The 19657-nt window shown below is 43.8% G+C and overlaps 1 protein-coding gene across 6 annotated transcripts in view; it reads left to right on the top strand.

Moving 5' to 3' along the window:
- Positions 1-19657, top strand: part of KATNIP (katanin interacting protein) — a 310890-nt gene that overhangs the window by 31506 nt on the left and 259727 nt on the right. The window lies entirely within an intron of this gene.

Here is a 19657-nt window from a genome sequence, read left to right as displayed (position 1 = left end):
GGGGGTCTGAATACTTTCCGTCCCCACTGTATTATGTAGAGATAGACATCTAGGGGAGATTTTGGATAGTCAACCAAGATTTATCTACAGGCGTGACCCAAATTTTGGTGATCGAATAGTAAAAAAGATATTGGATTCCCCAGATCAACAGGCCCTCAAAATTAACTTGAAAGGTTTTTTCTCCTGCAGAAAATGCAAATGCTGCACAACTGTTAAAATCAGTAATAGGGGTAGGACTGAGGTTTCCAATAGAGATGGTGAATCCTTCAACATTAACCCCCCTAGTGGTATTTCCGAGTCTGGTTCGGGGTGGATTTTCAGTACCAAAAGCGGTAACCCTGAGCCAGACTCGGGATCACATCGCAGTATCCATGTAGATCCATGTAGAGGTTACTTACCTTGTCCCCTGGATCCTGCGATTTCTCCCCGCTGTGATTTGCGAGCCGACGTGTCTCGCTGGATTCACAGTGCCAAGTTCCGTTCCCTGCGAGCGTTGCAACGCACGGGGACGGAGTTCGGCACCAAATTCAAAATGTAAAACACACAGTATAGATACAGTATACTGTACTCTTACAGATTACAGTACTGTATCAAATAATTACAAATCCCTTTGTCCCTAGTGGTTTGTCCAGTGCCCTGCATGCAGTTTTATATTATAAAAACTGTTCTTTATGCCTGGAAACTGGAGATTGTCCATAGCAACCAAAACTGTCCCTTTTACATCAAAAGTGGTCTTAGACCAGCTAGAAAACAGCAATAATAAATTAGAATCACTCGCAGAATTGAGCGATAGTGATTTATGGGGAGATCCGTCATCAAACACTGAAAAGTAATGACAGTGACAATTCTACAACTGAGCAAATTGTACCGCTTTCAGCATCTAAAATCTGAAATAATCATACCGCCAGGGAGGTTAAGAAGTTTATCACCTGTAACTCCTCACGCATAGTATATCTGATGTGGTGGCCATGCGGGCTATTTTATATAGGAAGAACAAAAAGACTTCTTAAAGTCCAGATAGCAGAACATCTGGCAAACATCAGGATAGGTTTTCGCTATCACAGTGTATCTCTACACTTTAAAGAGGAACACAATCCGGACCCCTCCTTATTACATTTCTGTGGGATAGACATTATCCACCCATCTTGGAGGGGCTCTAACAGAGTTAGGGATCTGTCCCAAAGAGAAACCCGCTGGATTTTTTTGATGAAGTGCCTTGCACCTAGAGGGTTAAACATCGAGGTAGACCTCAACTGCTTTATTAATGATTATTGACCAACTTACAGTCTGATATTTGATTTATTTTGGGGTATTGAACACAAAGTGTTTGACATCATTTTTGATCTTCATCATTAGTCATAATTTCTAATGTTACTATTTCCTGCAAGTTTTATTATTATTCATCAATGTTGGGATACATGTTTTATATCCCCAATTTAACAATATAGGTAAAAAACAATCATATATAGGGCACATGCGCGGCAGCTCCATGAACGGTGGCTCGTCCTGAGAGCTCCGATCCACTCCGGCCTGCATCCACCGCCTCAGCTACAATAAGCGGCTGAACAAGCTCATCAGACCCCCTCCTCACCCCCCGGAGTCCTGAGGGACCCCCTCGCATGATCGGGAGCTCAGCTAGACGGGACCTATCCCGATTCCTGGATCCCGGCCCGCGGATCGTGGCCTGCTCGAAAATGGCGGCCGCCGGCGCATCACGAGGTTCCACAAAGAATCCAGGGGCATCCTTGGAAGACTTCCCACCCATGCCTTCACACAAAGACAGGATGAATCCTCCAACTGTGAGTAATCCCCAGGATGGGATATTTCCAACATCCCCCACAGACTCATTAGGCTGCAGCCCTATGGAAGTTCCCCCCCCTATCCCAGATGGAGGAGAGCTGCCCCACATCCAGCCCGCAGACTGATCCCCCTGTGCCTATCCCCACTGCCTTTCAGCCCTCATGGACACTTTTTCTAATATGCTATCAAGAGGGTTAGCACACAATGCCTCACAAATCACCACCACTATACAGGCAGATCTGCAGCAACTGGGCATGAGAATTGAAGCAATTGAATCTAAGACTGATCAAATCGCAGCAGTTGCCAACCAGAACACTGACAGGATCCAAGATTTACATGACCAACTGGACATGGCGTACTCAAAACTCGAGGACCTTGAAAATAGGTCTCGTAGATACAATTTTAGGCTAAGAGGCCTTCCAGAATCGTTTAAGGACACAGATAAAATCGTTTGCTCCTTCATCAAACACTTACTTCCGGACATTCCAGACTACAGACTGGAATTAGACCGAGCTCACAGGGCATTACAACCTCCGCGCCAAGATGGCCTGCCCAGAGACATTGTGGTTAAACCCCACTTCTTCAGAGTTAAAGAAGAAGTTATGCACAAAGCAAGGGAAACGGAAATCTCTCCTTCCAAGGTCATCCGATCCAAATTTTTGCGGATCTTTCCCCCTTCACGATACAGAGACGGAGATCCTTAAAGCCTCTCTTGAGTAGCCTATCACAAAAATCGATCGCTTACAGATGGTCATTCCCTTTTCGCCTCAACTTTGCCTACCTAAATAAATCATATAGCTTCACGAATTTTGGAGACGGAGAAAGGTTGCTGTTGCAACTAGGCCTTATTTCACACTCACCTACTCCACCTGCTGTTATGGATCCCAGAACACCTCATTCAGCGAAAAGACCACCACCCTCAAGTCCCATCCAACCCTTATGGCACAAGCAACAAGCCAAGAGATCCAAAGATGGCCGCCCTCCTTAAAGAACAGTCTACTATCAACAGAGCCTCTTTTTACTTTTCTCCCCGGGACCTCCTGCGGTAGTCTTCTGAAAATGGGACGCTGATTTCCTAAGCCCCCGTTTCCCCCTGGCAGAACCTTAGCCAGACTCTCTAAAATGTTTTCTTTTTTTCGATTCTGAGACGTTTTCTTTTTGCTTCATTTTTCTCAGGACTCCTTTCAGTATGGGGTGTTTTTTTTTTTTTTTTTTTTTTTTTTTATGGTCCTATTATTGGTTTTATTTTTGGCGGTTTGGCCGGAGTGGCTGCACTTCGCCTCCACGAGTTTCGGAGTGGTATTTTCCCCCACTCAGAGACACCTCCATGACCCCATTTTTGGGGGTTTTTGTTCTAAGGGAAAACCTTGCAGGAGGAGACTACCCGCTTTTCCCTCCTGTAGGGGTTCTTGATTGTTATCCAGTTATAATTAGAATGTTTTCTTGGTTATGGCTTTTGTTTCATATTGCTTTTGACATGTCTTGTCTCTCCCTCTCAGGGTCAACCTTACTCCATTACCTCCCCTCCTCCTCTCTCCTATCCCCGGAGTCACTCAGGAGCCCCACGAGGCAACTACAACTTGGAATCTCAGGACCTCAGGCCGTGAAGGCTTGGACGCAAGTACAATTCTTGAAATCCCAGGTAGGCACTTATTGTGTGATGCGCTCATCCCCCCCTCTGATCCATGCTCTCTGACACACTTATATCTCCTCACCCCCTCTGCATAGCCACGCACAATGTGCAGGGAATGAATTCTCCAGTCAAAAGACGCAAACTATTTAACCTCTACAAATCACAAAAAATCGAAATTCTTTTATTACAAGAAACTCACTTCCCATCCTCATACAACCCCTTTTTCTTACATGGTCACTACACTCAGTTTTTTCTCTCCAATGCTGACAATAAGACTAAAGGGGTCGCTATTTGCTTTGCAAAACACCTTAAATTTCCCCCCTCTGAAGTTATCAAAGACCAAGCGGGCAGGTATCTACTAGTAAAAGGCACGATTGAGGGATCAATGCACTCATTTATTTCTTATTACGCCCCGAACAAGGGCCAGGCTTCCTTCTTCTCCACAATGATGTCCACACTAGGCCCACAACTTGAGGGGAAAATAATAATGGGAGGAGACAAAAACCTCCCTTTTGATATTTCTCTGGACAAATCGGGGTCTGGACCTCCTCGTTCTAGAAAACCCCCAAAACAAAGTACTAAAATAGCCTCCACACTGTGTTCTCTAGGCCTTCGTGGACATCTGGAGAGAAATTAATCCTAGGTCCAGGGACTTCACACATTACTCCGCCCCACACCACCTCTATACCAGAATCGACCATATTTTTATTCAATCACATAACATCCCCATGGCCATCAAAGCAGCTATTAGGGACACCCCTATTTCAGACCACTCGGCGGTTATCTTATATATGCAACAATCCCCCAACCCGGGCAACAAATTTACATGGCGCCTTAATGAAGGGCTCCTAAGTGACCCAATCCAATGCTCGATTTTAGCAAAAGAAATACAGGAATACTTCCGTTTAAACAATACTGAAGAGGTCTCTCCGGAGACATTGTGGGCTGCCCATAAGGCAGTCCTCAGAGGGAAAATTATTCAAATTTCCACTAATCTTAAGAAAGAACGCACGGCTGAAACCAACAATCTTCGGTTGAAATTCCAATCTCTGTGTGGAGCCCATAAACAGAACCCCACCAAGGATTCTCTAGAGGCGCTGGAAAATGCGCGGACTTCTTTAAACCTGGCCCTTACCTCTGAGGCTGAGAAACAGCTCCGGTGGTCAGGAGCCCGCTTCTACTACCAAACTGATAAAATAGGAGCTAAATTAGCAGCCAAATTGTCACCAAGACCGCGATCGCTTGCCTTCCCCAAAATTCGCACTCAGTCAGGTGATCTTTCCCAAAACCCAAAACGTATAATGGAAACATTCCACGACTTTTACACTTCACTATATAAAAAAGAAAAAATAACATCTTACCACTCTATATCGGACTTCCTAGACAACCTATCCCTTCCCAAACTATCTCCTGACCATTCAGACCTACTAGTTGATCCAATCACTGACTCAGAAGTGCTCGGGGTAATTAAGCATCTAAAACAAAACTCAGCTTCGGGCCCTGACGGCTTCTCCGTTGGATATTATAAAAAATTCGGTCCCATATTAACCCCGTACTTAGTCAAATTTTTTAACTCTCTCGGGTCTGGCTCTCCCCTGGATAAAGCTCTAAATCTTGCCTTTATATCGGTCATTCCAAAACCCGGCAAAGATACAACTATGGTCGCTAATTATCGTCCTATCTCCTTAATCAACAATGATTTAAAAATCTTAACTAAAGTTCTATCCAATCGGCTAGCGTCCTGCATAGCTCTCTATGTCAATAAGGACCAGGTGGGCTTCATTCCGGGGAGACAAGGACCCGACCAGATCAGGAGAGCAGTTGACATTATTTCGCTACTCAAATCTCAATGGGACGGAGGCCCCCCACAACATGGGTATCTATTATCCATCGACCTGCAGAAGGCTTTCGACACGATTACCTGGCCCTACTTATTCCAGGTACTGGAACGTTGGGCCTTTGGTCCACGTTTCATGAGCATCCTTAGAGCCCTGTATTCTGGCCCAAGTGCACAGGTCAGACTGCAGGGATACTACTCCGAGCTCCTGACTATAGAAAGGGGTACCAGACAGGGGTGCCCTCTCTCCCCCCTTCTATTCGCCATAGCCATGGAATCCCTGGCTATTGCGATTAGGAACCATCCCGACATTAAAGGAGTGATGTGTGGCAAACGTGAGCATAAATGCGCCCTTTTTGCTGACGATTTGTTGCTCTTCGTGACATCCCCTCTGATCTCCACTCCTAATATCTTCTCGTTACTTGATAAGTTTGGTGAGGTATCTGGTCTGCGAGTTAACATAACATATCCAAATCCTCCGCCCTGAACATTACGGTCCCCCCCCAATGTCCTCAGTAGCCTACAAAACACTTCCCATTTTCCTGGAACGAGGCCACTCTCCCTTACCTAGGTGTCCATCTCACGGCAAGTATAGCCTCCCTCTATTCATCAAACTACCCGGCCATCTTCCGCAAATTAATATCGGACCTCTCCCTCTGGTATAAACATAATTTATCCTGGCTGGGCCGTGTTAATGCGGTCAAAATGACCCTCCTCCCCCGTATACTTTACTTATTCAGATCCTTGCCCATCCCAATCCATAAATCGCAATTACACCCACTCCAGTCCAAAATCATAAAATTCATCTGGGGCCCGAAGGGAAGTCGTTGCGCACAACATATCTTATTCAGGCCTAAATCACAAGGGGGTCTAGCACTTCCTAACATTTGGTGGTACTATCAAGCAGCTCAGTTGGCTCAGATCTCCACCGTATACTCAAAGGGTCCGAAACCTGATTGGGTTTCAATGGAACGTCAAGCAGTCCCTCTCCACACGATTGATTTTTTGCTTTGGTCTCCTACTAAATTGAGACCACCCATCCTAGCCCCCACGTTATCACATTCTCTGGCCTTATGCGACCGACTTTACAAATTTCCCTCCTTGATTTCCTCCCTCAAACCCCTAACACATATTTTTCATAACCCCGACTTTCCGCCTGGAATGAACATCTTAGCATTTCGTTGGTGGCTGAATAAGGGATTACTTAGAATAGGGAACTATTTCACCTCCACAGGCCCTCTCTCTCTAGCATTCTGTACTAGTAAGCTTGAAATGCCTCAGGCTGAACGTTTTCGTTTTATGCAAATACAACACTTCCTTCATTCCCTTTGGCCAAATAAATCTATACCTCCCTCAATAACGAATTATGAATCTTGGTGTGCGGGTGCCATGGATCAGAGAGGGGGGATCTCCGTCATATATGCCTCGCTTGCTTCAGTAGCGTCCAAGCCTCCATACGCCTTATCCTGGGAAAAAGACCTGGATATCTCTTGGGATAGGGACCAATGGTTCTCCTGCTTTCAGCGCTCTTTTAAAGGAATATTAAACGTTTCCCTCATGGAGGGCAGCATTAAGGTGCTCATGAGATGGTACAGGGTTCCCTCTCTTCTTGCAAAGATATATCCTGTTGCTTCCCCACTGTGTTTCCGAGGTTGTAACCATGTAGGGACACTGTACCACGTATGGTGGTCCTGCCCACGCATAAGGAGTCTATGGAACAAAGTATTCTCAGTAATACGTAAAGTATCCGCTGCCCAGATTCCCCAAAATCCAGAGACCGCCCTTCTGAATATGAAAGTGGAAAAGGTAGATAAATATACTCAAAAATTGATCTTTTTCATCCTTCTGGGCACCAAAATCACAATAGCCTCGTGTTGGAAAAAACGCAGGGTCCCTTTCGCAGCGGTGAAGCATAAAGTATCCTGGATTATGGCACAAGAGAAGATAGTTAGCATTATACAAGACAAAGCCCGTATTTTCGAACTAACCTGGGAACCTTGGGCCAATTTTTGCCATATTTCCTTATGTCCTGGCGTAAGATTATCAGGGCATCAGGCTCTCTGAGTGACTCCACTGATACACCTCCTCTAGTGTGATTCTTTTCTCGCCATCCTCCCTTCTCCTTCTCCCGGTCTTCATTACCCCTCCTCTTAATACCTCAGACTCTCGGATTATTGTCTCTGAAGGTAGTTTGACCCTGACACTTACCTATTTATATATCCTTGGAGAGTTCAGGTAATGCCTTAATATTCCCTGGACCCCCAGAGTCTAGGGCTTGTCTGTTGAAATTACCTCTCCTTAAGTTAGAGGATACATAGCTAAGTTGGTTATATCACTGGTTAATAGACACTAGCGAGGCAGGGAATCCCATGTTTCTAGACTGGAACAATATTTTTGGACGCCCCTGGTGGGGGAGGGTGTGGCTGAGATTGAGGGTATGGGGGGATGGGGAGGTCCTAAGCCCGCAGTGTGTTTCCCTATGGGGCGGGTGGCGGAACCTCGCCTGCTCCTTGAACCCTTACAAATACAAGAAAGATCCTGCTTTTCCATACAACCGCACCTCCCTCCCCAGCCTAGCGATATCCCTGCCTCCTCCAATCTTCTGTCCATGCAGAATGCTCTTCCTATCTCACTCTAGCTACTGAGACTTGACAACCCAAGCTTATACGTTTGACATGTTCTAAGTATTTGCACAAACGTTATTCTATTGCATTTTTCTCACTGGTACCCCCTGCATTATGAGGCTTCGCCTCGGATTTATTTGTACCTTTTGTTCCCTTATACCTTTATCCTATGTACTGTTTGATACAAATGTTTTGTCTGACATTTTTATTAATAATAAAAATTTATTGAAAGCAAAAAAAAAAACAATCATATATATTGCATCCACTTATGCCCCGTACACACGGTCGGATTTTCCGATGGAAAATGTCCGATCGGAGCGTGTTGTCGGAAATTCCGACCGTGTGTGGGCTCCATCGGACATTTTCCATCGGATTTTCCGACACACAAAGTTTGAGAGCAGGCTATAAAATTTTCAGACAACAAAATCCGATCGCGTCAATTCCGACCGTGTGTGGCCTGTTCCGACGCACAAAGTGCCACGCATGCTCAGAAGATATTCCGACACGGAACAGCTCGGTCTGGTAAACTTAGCGTTCGCAATGGATACAGCACTTTCTTCACGGTGCAATGTAAAAAATGGTTTAATAAAGCGCACTCTCTTATTCTTCTTTATAATGTGAGAAGAATTAAGTAGTTTTGCTGCTCATATTCACACACACTTCTCACAAACTTTACTATTTATCGGGATTCCCTCAATATATTTTGATTTGTCACATCTGAGAACATTATTTTGGTGTTGTTTTTTTTTTTTTTTTGGTTTTAAGGCAGATTAGTTATTTTTGGTTTGTATTTTTTTTCAAGGCTGATTTTTGTTGTTTTGGATTTTTATTTGTACTCCAGAAAATGTTTGTGTGTGTTTTTTGTGTCAAGTTACCACAACACCGTTGATATGTTGTTCTATTTAATCTGTAGGAGATTGTTTGGTGTTGTTGTCCCTTGTTAATTTCACATTGTATTTTAGAAATGTACCTGAATCCTCACCAACAAACTGTCCTTTTTGAATGAAAACACACATAGAGTATAAATTTCCACAAAAAAAAATTTATTAAGGGCTCACAACTAAACAAAGAGGGAGGCAACGCTGGAGAAACAGCAGAAATGGGTGAAGCCTTGGACCCCCAGGGCACACATCAACTATTTTCAAGCAAAATTGGTGGCCTGAGGAGTCCTTATCTAAGGGAGTGCAGTCTGGTCCAGAATTCCCAGAGATCCGGAAAGCAGCAGATGACATCTGTGTCCCCAGGCTTTGGTCATACAAGAGACTGCATCTTTTGTCAGACCAGACTAAACCCAGGGCCATCACTCTCTTGTTTTCCTTCCACGCTTCCTTCCACGCGGTGGCTCTGGTGGTGGAGTTGTGGCAGCAGGAGGAGGAGGAGGAGGATGGTCCAACTCAATCACGTCGGTCTTGGGTGTTAGTTCCCCACCCACCCCCTTAGTTAGGACTAGAGGTCGACCGATATGGGTTTTTCTCTGGCCGATGCCGATATTTACAAATCGCGGTGGCCGATGGCCGATATGTGATGCCGATTTTTTTGGGCCGATATATTAGGCCGATTTTTTTTTTTTTTTTTTTTTTTACCTTCATCTCATAAAATCTAACAGTTAGACCCCTTTCACACTGGGGCGTTTTTCAGGCGCTTTTGAGCTAAAAATAGCACCTGTAAAGTGCCTGTCAAACGGCTCCCCAGCAGTCTCAGTGTGATATCCCGAGTGCTTTCACACTGAGGCGATGCGCTGACAGGATGTTTAAAAAAAGTCCTGCAAGCAGCATCTTTGGAGCGGTGTATACCACCACTCCTGCCCATTGAAATGAATGCGCACCGCTGCCGAAGCGCCTGCAAAGCGTTTCGGCAGCAGCGCTTCAGGGGCGCATTTAACCCCTTCCTCGGCCGCTAGCTGGGTTATAAGCGCCCTGTTAGCAGCCGAATAGCGCTGCTAAAATGATGGTAAAGAGCCGCTAAAACTAGCAGCGCTTTACCGTCAACGCCTGCCCGCTCCAGTGTGAAAGCAACCTTCAGTGATACGGAAAATTTTTTACATTTAAACATTTATTAAACAAAACAAACCTCCAATCAGTTCACTTGTATGTAGAATTTAGATAAAAAAAAATATAAAAAAACACCCCTCTCAAATATTAAATACACAAAAACAGCTAATCAAAACTTCTGGATGAAAAAAAATGGGCTAACTTTACTGCTTAGTTTTTTTTTAAATTTATTAGTGTATTTTTTTTTTAAAAAATTGCATTTCAAAGACCGCTGCGCAAATACCGTGTGACATAAAATATTGCAACAACCGCTATTTTATTCCCTAGGGTCTCTGCTAAAAAAAATATATATATAATGTTTGGGGGTTCTAAGTGATTTTCTAGCAGAAAATACAGGATTTTTACTTGTAAGCAACAAATGTCAGAAAAGATTTAGTCTTTAAATGGTTAAACTGAGAGCTTCTACACACAGAATTTAGTTCATTCACAAGTGTAAACATTGTATCCTTCAGGTTCTTTTTATCAGATTTGGCAGGCTGCCCAGAGAGGGGGAGAAGTCGCTTCACACAGGCAACTTACACTGACTTCTATGACAGAAGTCTTTTGCAAGTCGCGCTGAAGCTGTATCGGCTTTTTTTATCAGCACAATCGGCCGATGCCGATTAAGTAAAAAACACCAAATATCGGCCGATATATCGGCCGGCCGATATATCGGTCGACCTCTAGTTAGGACTTTATAAAGCAGGTCCTCACATAGCTTGCATTGACCCTCCTGCATGCCCTGCAGTTTTGTGGCAGCCATGCAGGCAAAGGCCTCTTCAGGAGTGGGTAAGGCTCTGAGGGACGCAGAAGCCTCCTGAATGAGCCTGAGCGCTGAATCCTGCATGTGAGTCGTCTTCCTCGCTCTTTTGTATGGAAGGCGGAGGGGAGGAACCTGCCATTCAGTCAGGCTGTGACTGGTCCCAGGCTTCTCTTGGCTGACACTTAGCCCTGCCTCCTCCTGGCTGCCACTAATCCCCGCCTCCTCTTGACTGCCACATTCCACAACCTCCTCCTGGCTGAAGTCTTCCTGTGTATGAAAAAGGGACATAGTTTTATTTTTTTATTCATCAGTCACATACAATTGTCACCTCCTGACTGTTGCAAATTGAATGTTATCAAATATAACCGAGTATCCTTCTGAGCCCAGGATTTTTCATTCTTGTCCCAATTTTGGGTACCCACTACTGTCTATTAAAAACACGTAGAACACTTTTTTCAATCAGCAATTAGTGATCAATAATAACATCTAGTAAACATCATTTATTTATTGACCAGAAATCTGTAGAAGAATGCTATACCTGACTCAAGCTGGGTTCCTCCACTTCTTCCTGGCTGGAAGGCCCAGGTTGGACATTGGAAGCCCCATCTGGGGTGGAAGGAAGAGTGGAAGGAAGAGTGGAGAGGGATTCCCTGACTTCAGTCTGGTCTGACAGAAATTGCAGTCTCTCATAGTACCACAGCCTGGGGACATAAAAGTCATCTGCTGCAGCTCCGGATCTCTGGGAATCTGTGACCTTCTTGCGCTCCCTAAGATAAGTGCTCCTCAGGCCACCAATTTTGTTTTTTAAATAGGGGATGGTTGCTGTGGGGACCACCGGCGTCACCAACTCCAGCAGTTTCTCCAGCGCTGCCTGCCTCTTTTGTTTATTATTGTAATGGGGGTGTCTCACCTGCCACAGACAAGGCAGCTCCCTGTATTTGTCTATGAACAGGGGAAGGAAGTTGTGGTCATTGAAGCCATCCATTTTCTCTGCAAGACACAACACAAGACAAACCCTAATGTCAGGCCAAACTCCCCTAATCTTTTTACAATATAGGCTTCCATTTCGAAGCAGTATGGGCCCAAGTTTAGATCTTACCTTCGTTATCACGATCGGCGCTTCTGATGCTCCTTCCTCCGCTCACAGATGGTGTAATACGCATGCATGTTACGCTTTATACACACTGCGCATGCGTGTAACTCCGCCCGCCCCTGACGTTCTTTCTAGTCTATTCCTCGCCCCTTTTCGTTAGGCGCAGTGGGGGAAGAGCACATGGCGGATACACAGCAGGTGCGTGCTAATTACAGCAACGAGGGGGAGAAAAGCCCGGAGCCTGAAATGTCTGGATCCAGAAGGAGACGATTTAAGGCCTCAAATATGTCCTTTGGTGAGATGTTGGAGATGGTCGACATCCTGAAGAAGGCCGACTATAATGAGAAGTATGGACCTTACCCCAACCCCAATGTCAGAAAGGCCAAGATAATTGCGAAAGTGGTCAAGAGTCTGCACCGGAATTTCGGGGTACGTCGATCGAAAGATCAGCTCAGGAAGCGGTGGTCAGACCTCAAATTACTACAACACGAGCAGTACAGAAAGATCTGGAGAGTGCTGCAAAAAAGTAAGTAGTTGTCCTGTGTTCCTATTCTTTATGTTTCTTACGTTTGTGCTGCTCCATGTGCTTTTCTTACAAGTGTACATTTTTAAATGGCAACTTTCATGTTCATGGGCACATTATTCGTTTGTATCAAACATTTTTCTTTCGGCCTATAAAACACCATTGTTTAGGCCATATGCATTTGGCCACAATTTTTACGCCCTACTTGTCTGAAACTAATGTGGTTGTGTAGATGGCTTTGTTACTAGAATGAAATGCAAACTAGATTCTGTGTAAGGAGAGGACACTCAGCAACTGTTTTCACATCTGGACACTGGAGCACTAGTGTGGGACACAAGAACACCATTTTTATTAGGGGGCCCACACAGGTGCTTCAGTGTATACTATAGGGTTGTCTCCATCTGTGAAGTTTGTTCAGAACAGGTAAAGTATTGAAGCTTGACAAAGGACACTGAAAATGCTCCATTTTGGAACTTGGCCAAAATAGACAATTGTACCCCACTTCCAAGCAATGTTTCCTATTTATAGTTCTGCCATCCAATATCTGTGTGCTAAGTATACCATTTTTGTTTTACATAGGGGAGAAAAAACTCAGAGGACACCCCTCCATTCAAGGAGACCAGTGTATACTTCAGTGTATACTATAGGGTTGTCTCCATCTGTGAAGTTTGTTCAAAACAGGTAAAGTATTGAAGCTTGACAAAGGACACTGAAAATGCTCCATTTTGGAACTTGGCCAAAATAGACAATTGTACCCCACTTCCAAGCAATGTTTCCTATTTATAGTTCTGCCATCAAATATCTGCGTGCTAAGTATACCATTTTTGTTTTACATAGGGGAGAAAAAACTCGGAGGATACCCCTCATTCGAGGAGACCACAGACCCCCACCTCTGGAAGAAGGGGAAATCCACCCAACACAAGAAGAGCAGGAGGAAGAAGACGTGGTGGAAATTGTCACCACAACAGGTGAGTGTCTGCGACCACAGGCTCAGGTAAGAGATGGATGCTGGCATATTTTTGATACCTTTTTTTTTTTTTGTTTGGTTTCTCTCTTTTTAGGTGATCGTGATGTTGTGGATCCAGATCCTTTCACATCAGAAAGTGCCCAGATCCTGATCGGGGAGCTCATGGGCTGTAATTTACAATTGGAAAACCTCAAGAAAAACATCAATGATGTTATTAAAAAAAATTAAAACCTCATTGATGTTTTGGGGCGAGTTTAAAACCCCTCCAAATCCTTTTGTTTTTTGGTGTGCTACAATGTTCTAAATGTTTTAGCGATTTTTCAAAAAGCCAAATTTGGAGGATGCACACAGTGTGCCAACATGTGCTATCTGCCATCACGGGAGATCAATGGACGCATTTTGGGGGTGCAACCCCTTCCTCAATAATAAAGTAGCTGAAAGGAAGGGGTTGCTCCCCCAAAACACGTCCCTTGATCCCCCGTGATGGCAGCTAACACATGTTGACATTGGGAAATTTGTGTGCATCTTCCAAATTTGGCTTTTCCTGGGGTGACTTCACCCCATCTGAACGCAATATCAAACACAGTTCCTAAATACTCATGTCTGATATTGCCTTCAAATTCTAGCAAATGTGAACTTTGTAAGTTCAAGATTTGTGTCTTTCTTGTTGGTTTTACACATGCCTGTTTTAGCTTAAATGGACATTTCTATTTTTTATAATGCTACCCCAAAAATTGTTATACAACAAACATGTTGGTTTGTTTTAAAAACCTTTTCTAAATGCACACGTGATTGTGCAGGTATTAAAAAGATTGTTCATCAAGAATGTGTGGATTATTGTCTCAACGCTACAACACTTTTGTGGGGCTCTAATTGCTGCTTTCTGTGAAAATGGGGGTTATTTCCTAAGGGCAAATCCTCTTTGCACTACAAGTGCAGTTTCAAGTGCACTTGTAGTGCAAAGTGTCTTTGCCTTTAGTAAATAACACCCAACAGTGCTTTTTATAAGGTTACACAATCACGCCATTTTCGGGACTCACCACATTTCTGTCAGAGTCATCTAAAACAAACACAAGCAGTAAATGTCAACAAAGATTTTCTTTTTTTTGTTTTTTTATTTGATAAAGGCTTCACAAATTTGCTGGCATATTGACGGCCCCCCTACCCGCAAAGAACTCCAGGTATCGTAACCGGACATCACGGGCACTCAGGGAGGGCAAGCCAGGATGGCCACTTTCAAGCGCCGTCAGTGTTGTTTCATGTATCATTCCGGCCTCAGGCCCAACTGAGCCAACATAGTTGGCCGAATGTTGGCGTAAAAAGTTATGGAGAATACAGCACGCCAGGATTATATGATTAAGTTTATACTCTGCCATATGGATGGGTGTCAGAAATAGGCGGAACCGGCTGGCCAGGATTCCAAATGTGTTCTCCACCACTCTTCTGGCCAGCCGGTAATTAAAAACCCTCTGTTCCGGGGTGAGGGTTCTCATAGGGAATGGCCGCATAAGATGGTCCCCCAGCACAAACGCTTCATCAGCAACGAAGATGAATGGGAGTCCTTCCACATTGTCCTCTGGAGGTGGCAAGTCCAAGCTGCCATTCTGGAGACGCCTGTAAAACTCCGTCTGGGCGATGACTCCACCATCGGACATCCGGCCATTCTTCCCCACGTCCACATACAGGAAGTCGTAATTAGCCGACACCACCGCCAACATCACAATACTATTGAACCCCTTATAGTTGAAATAGTACGACCCCGAGTTGGGTGGTGGGACGATGTGGACGTGTTTCCCATCAATTGCCCCTCCGCAGTTAGGAAAGTCCCACCGCTGGGCAAAGTGGGAGGCCACAGTCTGCCATTCCTGTGGCGTGGAAGGAAACTGTTGAGGAAAACAAAAATAAATGAGTATTTTTGCACATAAACATGGCAAGCAGATTAGACACAAACATTCTTGGCCAACCTCCAGATAGCATTTATTAAGGGGAATTTAACAACACCAAAGTATAAGGTACACCTATCATTTTCCCCCTCCCCCCCCCTCTCATGGGCCATTTCTAACATTATAGGGGGGGGGGGGGGATCTTGGACAGGAAACCCTCTCCACTTCATTGAGAGATGAATGCCTAAATACAGGGTATTACTTGTAACAGCCCCTCCTTAGTTACACTATTGGCAGCCCACTGGACAGGTAAGAAGTGTCATAATACAAAGATATAAATACACATTGTACACATTTGAGGACATTTTGGACATTCTGGTATTACCTGTCAAGATAATAATAGGATACAAAAACTTTAAACTGTACCATTTGAAAGTATACAGGCAGGCCCTTGCACTACATGCTTTGGGGAATTCATCCATACATCTGTGGGTATAGTGTGTATGGGTTTGGCAAAGTCAGCAGATAGATGATTGAGGATAGATAGAGAATTGGGATCAGCTGACTTAGCAGTTGGGGGGAGGGAGGGTTACTAAAAATGATTTGGGGGCGCCACAAAAAAAAAGCCTCTGGCACTCTGCCTGAATTTAAAGCACAAATCACATTTCTAAACATTTTAGAGGTTGTTTGGGGTAAAGCACTACTATGGAGCTGAAAAAATACATTGTTAAGTGACTACATGAGGTGAATATAGGGGCAGGAGAGCATGCTGGGGAGGTTATTGAAGGCAAATATGTATGAAGGACTAAAAAAATAATGACATAAAAATCCAGCATGCATGAGGACAAAGGGGACATTCACAGCATATTACAATTATGGAAATTAGGGAATGAGGAAAGAAATACAATATATTATCAAACATTCAATACAATAAAATGTGATATTTAAGGATAAAAATCTTACCTTCATATACTCCTTCTGCAGGACCTGGATGATGGCAGAACAGGTCTCTGGGATAATGATCCCCAGAGCCTGGGGGAAGATGCCTGTCGAGAACTTCAAGTCCTGCAGACTTCTCCCTGTCGCCAAGTACCGCAGGGTAGCGACGAGCCTCTGCTCCGGAGTGATGGCTTGCCTCATGCAGGTATCCTGCCTGCTGATATAGGGGGTCAGCAAAGCCAGCAGACGGTGAAATATACGGGGTCCGTCATCCTGAGAAAGTTCCTGAAATCATCAGGATTATTCTCACGGATCTCACGGAGCAAAGGCATATGAGAGAACTGGTCACGCTGAAGCAACCAATTCTTGGTCCATGAACTCCTCCCCACCCTGTTCATGGACTGGTCTTTTGTCAAGGTCAGGACCCCAACACCAAGCCCCCCGCACAGCACAAACTCTACGAGGAGTACGTATACGCAACATGGCTAGAAAACGGTCGGCTGCTCAGAACGAAGTAACAGAACGCACTGAAGAACAGCAAGGCCTGTGAAGAGCGACCTGAAAAACAGTAACAAACGAACAAGAACACAATGACTATAAGTCACGCGGAACTTGCTTGCACGCACTGAAGAGCAGATACAAACCCACAAGCACAAACTGAACTGCAGAAAATGATCTGAAAGCCACGAGTCTGAAAAAGCGCGAATCGTCTCTCACCAAACTTTTACTAACACGAGATTAGCAAAAGGAGCCCAAAGGGTGCCGCGCTTGGTTCTGAACTGGCCTTTTCTATTCTCGTCGGACGTGGTTGACGTCACCGCGTTGTTGGCGATCGGAAATTCCGACAACTTTGTGCGACCGCGTGTACGCAAAACAAGTTTGAGCCAACATCCGTCGGAAAAAATCCTAGGATTTTGTTGTCGGAATGTCCGAACAAAGTCCGACCGTGTGTACGGGGCATTAGAGTATTCATATGTAGTTATCCTGGATCGCTATAAGAAATGTGAGAGAGATGGGACATGCTCTGTTTTTTCACATAGGTGGAACTTACTAGTGGTACCTCACCGTGCATTAATGTGATTTAATTTGACTTATAGGGGAATATTAGTAGTTTGTTCTCCAACTTGATTGAATTATTGTATCAGCTGATTTACCCATCAGATGATTCTGTTGCACAGACCACTGATGTTTTCAATTTTTTTATAATATTTTTATATTATTTTTTTTTCATTTAGCGTATTTTAATTTACACCACTGCTCTATGTTTATTTCCAATACGTATGAGCAGATTATCCACTGCCATATTAAACTAAATCGAGCGGTTATTTTAATAATGAGATATAATATATTTCCTTTTGTTAAATGTGTCTTTTCAAGTTTATACATACCATCGCCTTAATAAGTGTTGGTTTAAATGCTTTGGTATCTTCTGTGCAACACTGTTTGATACATTGTCTACTGTTAAATGCATCAGTATCATTATATCTCCTGATCAGATAGATTTGTATATACTATTTACCGGTGCTTTGCGGTCATGGGGACATGACGTGTGCGCATGCGCGGTATCGAGAATCACATGACTAGTAGAGGGAGAATACATAAGGGATGATGGATGGGCCGTGTAGCCAATCCCATGAGGAAGTCTTAGTGACAAAACATGTCGGGGGCACACTGATACCGGATAGCAGGACCTTAGGAGTGGGGTGAGAGATACACTTCAGGTCCGCTGTGACCGCAGTGCACCGCTAAGCCATCGTTTGTTTGCTTGCTGTGGATTTACTTTTGAAGCTTTTTTTTCTTTTTAAATGTGATTGTAAACATTGAAGTGTTTTTGGTGTGATTTTATTAAACTGGTTGAAACGTTATCACCCTATGTGGAGCACTTTATTTGTTTTCCATATATGGAGTTTTTCTGATTCGAGTCACGGATTATCATTTGCAACCCAGGTGTGATTCAATTACTATTTTTGCCAACCACGAGAGTGGGAGGCAATACAAGCTGGTGAGTGCGCTTTTCAGAGGGAGAGGTGTCACAAACACGTTGGTGTGGTGGAAGATTAAGAGTCCAAGAAGATTAAAGTCTTTCTCTTATTTGTTTTGCCAACTTATATTTATGGACTATAATATTATATAGACATTTTTTCACTTGTCACTGGGTGATTTTTATTATTTATAACTACAGAATCATTGTTTCAGTATTTTTTGATTCACGGTTATTTATCACTATCACACTCATTAGCGCCACTATCTCTTCCTATTTTTCATTTATTGTTATAGGTTTTGATTTTGGATATTTTATATAGTAGATTAACACTTTGTCCCCGGCTGTATGCAAATATGCGGCCTCTGTGTCTGGTCCTTAGTGCCGAAGGGCGACATATTTGCGTGAATTGCTTCCAATACACTTGTGCCGAGAGTGTGTGCGCTGTGCGCTTCCGACACAGTCGCCTTGCTCCCGATCGCAAGTTTTTCGGGTCACGTGATCGTCGAGACAGCCAATCACAGTGGTCGCGTGGTCTAAAGACCCACCTCCCTGCATCATAAACCTCTTAAAGGGCTGGGAGGTGTCGGCACTAAAAGGTTATATATGGAATAATGCTCAGCTTATGTAGGATTGGGGGCGGGGAGCTGCATTTTGGAAAGGGGGAAAATAGTTGTGTGTTTCCCTTTTTTAATTTTTTTATTTATTTAATTATTTTGAGAACTCTTTTTTGCTTTTTGTTATTTTTATTTATTTGTGTATGGTAGGGATATAGGTAGGAACGGTTATAGTAAGAAAAGGTTAAATATCACATTGATCACATATAAAGTCCACTTCAAATACCCCTTACTTTTTTTTCCTTTTAACCACTTCCGGACCGCCGCACGCCGATATACGTCCTTACTTTGACATGGGACATTGTTATGGCAGCAGCTAGATGCCATAACCCCAGTATCCTTGTGTTCGGCCGGCGGTCCGCTACAAGATGAAAGTGGTCTCTGCGTTGCCCCCCCCCCCTCCTGCCGTGTTCCGGTGCCCTCTGCCGTTTACCGGAGCCGTCGAGGCAAAGGCGATTGGGTCCTCTCTGTGGCTGAGCATGGAGACGAGTGAGGGGAAGATGGGCCCCCACCCGTCTCCATGACATTGCAGGGCGGCAGCAATGTCAAAACGTCACTTCCGCACATAGCTCTTAAAGGGCCATTTAAAAAAAAAAAAAATTAATCATTTTTTTAAATGACAATTTTTTTTTTCTTTTTTAATTGCATTTTAGTGCAATTTATTGCATCTTAGTGTAAATATGAGATCTGAGGTCATTTGTGACATCTTGGGTATCAATTTACTCAGCGTAACATTATCTTTCACGATATAAAAAAATTGGGCTAACTTTACTGTTGTCTTATTTTTTAATTAAAAAAAGTGTATTTTTTTTTTTTTAAAAAGTGCGCTTGCAAGACCGCTGCGCAAATACGGTGTGATAGAAAGTATTGCAATGACCACCATTTTATTCTCTAAGGTGTTAGAAAAAAAATGTATAATGTTTGGGGTTCTAAGTAATTTTCTAGCAAAAAAAAACTGTTTTTAAAC

Source organism: Aquarana catesbeiana, linkage group LG06 (genome assembly GCF_042186555.1).
Source record: "Aquarana catesbeiana isolate 2022-GZ linkage group LG06, ASM4218655v1, whole genome shotgun sequence".
In the NCBI taxonomy this organism is placed as follows: Eukaryota; Metazoa; Chordata; class Amphibia; order Anura; family Ranidae; genus Aquarana; species Aquarana catesbeiana.
Note: the sequence above shows the minus strand (reverse complement) of the source record. Positions and strands in the feature narration are given on the sequence as shown.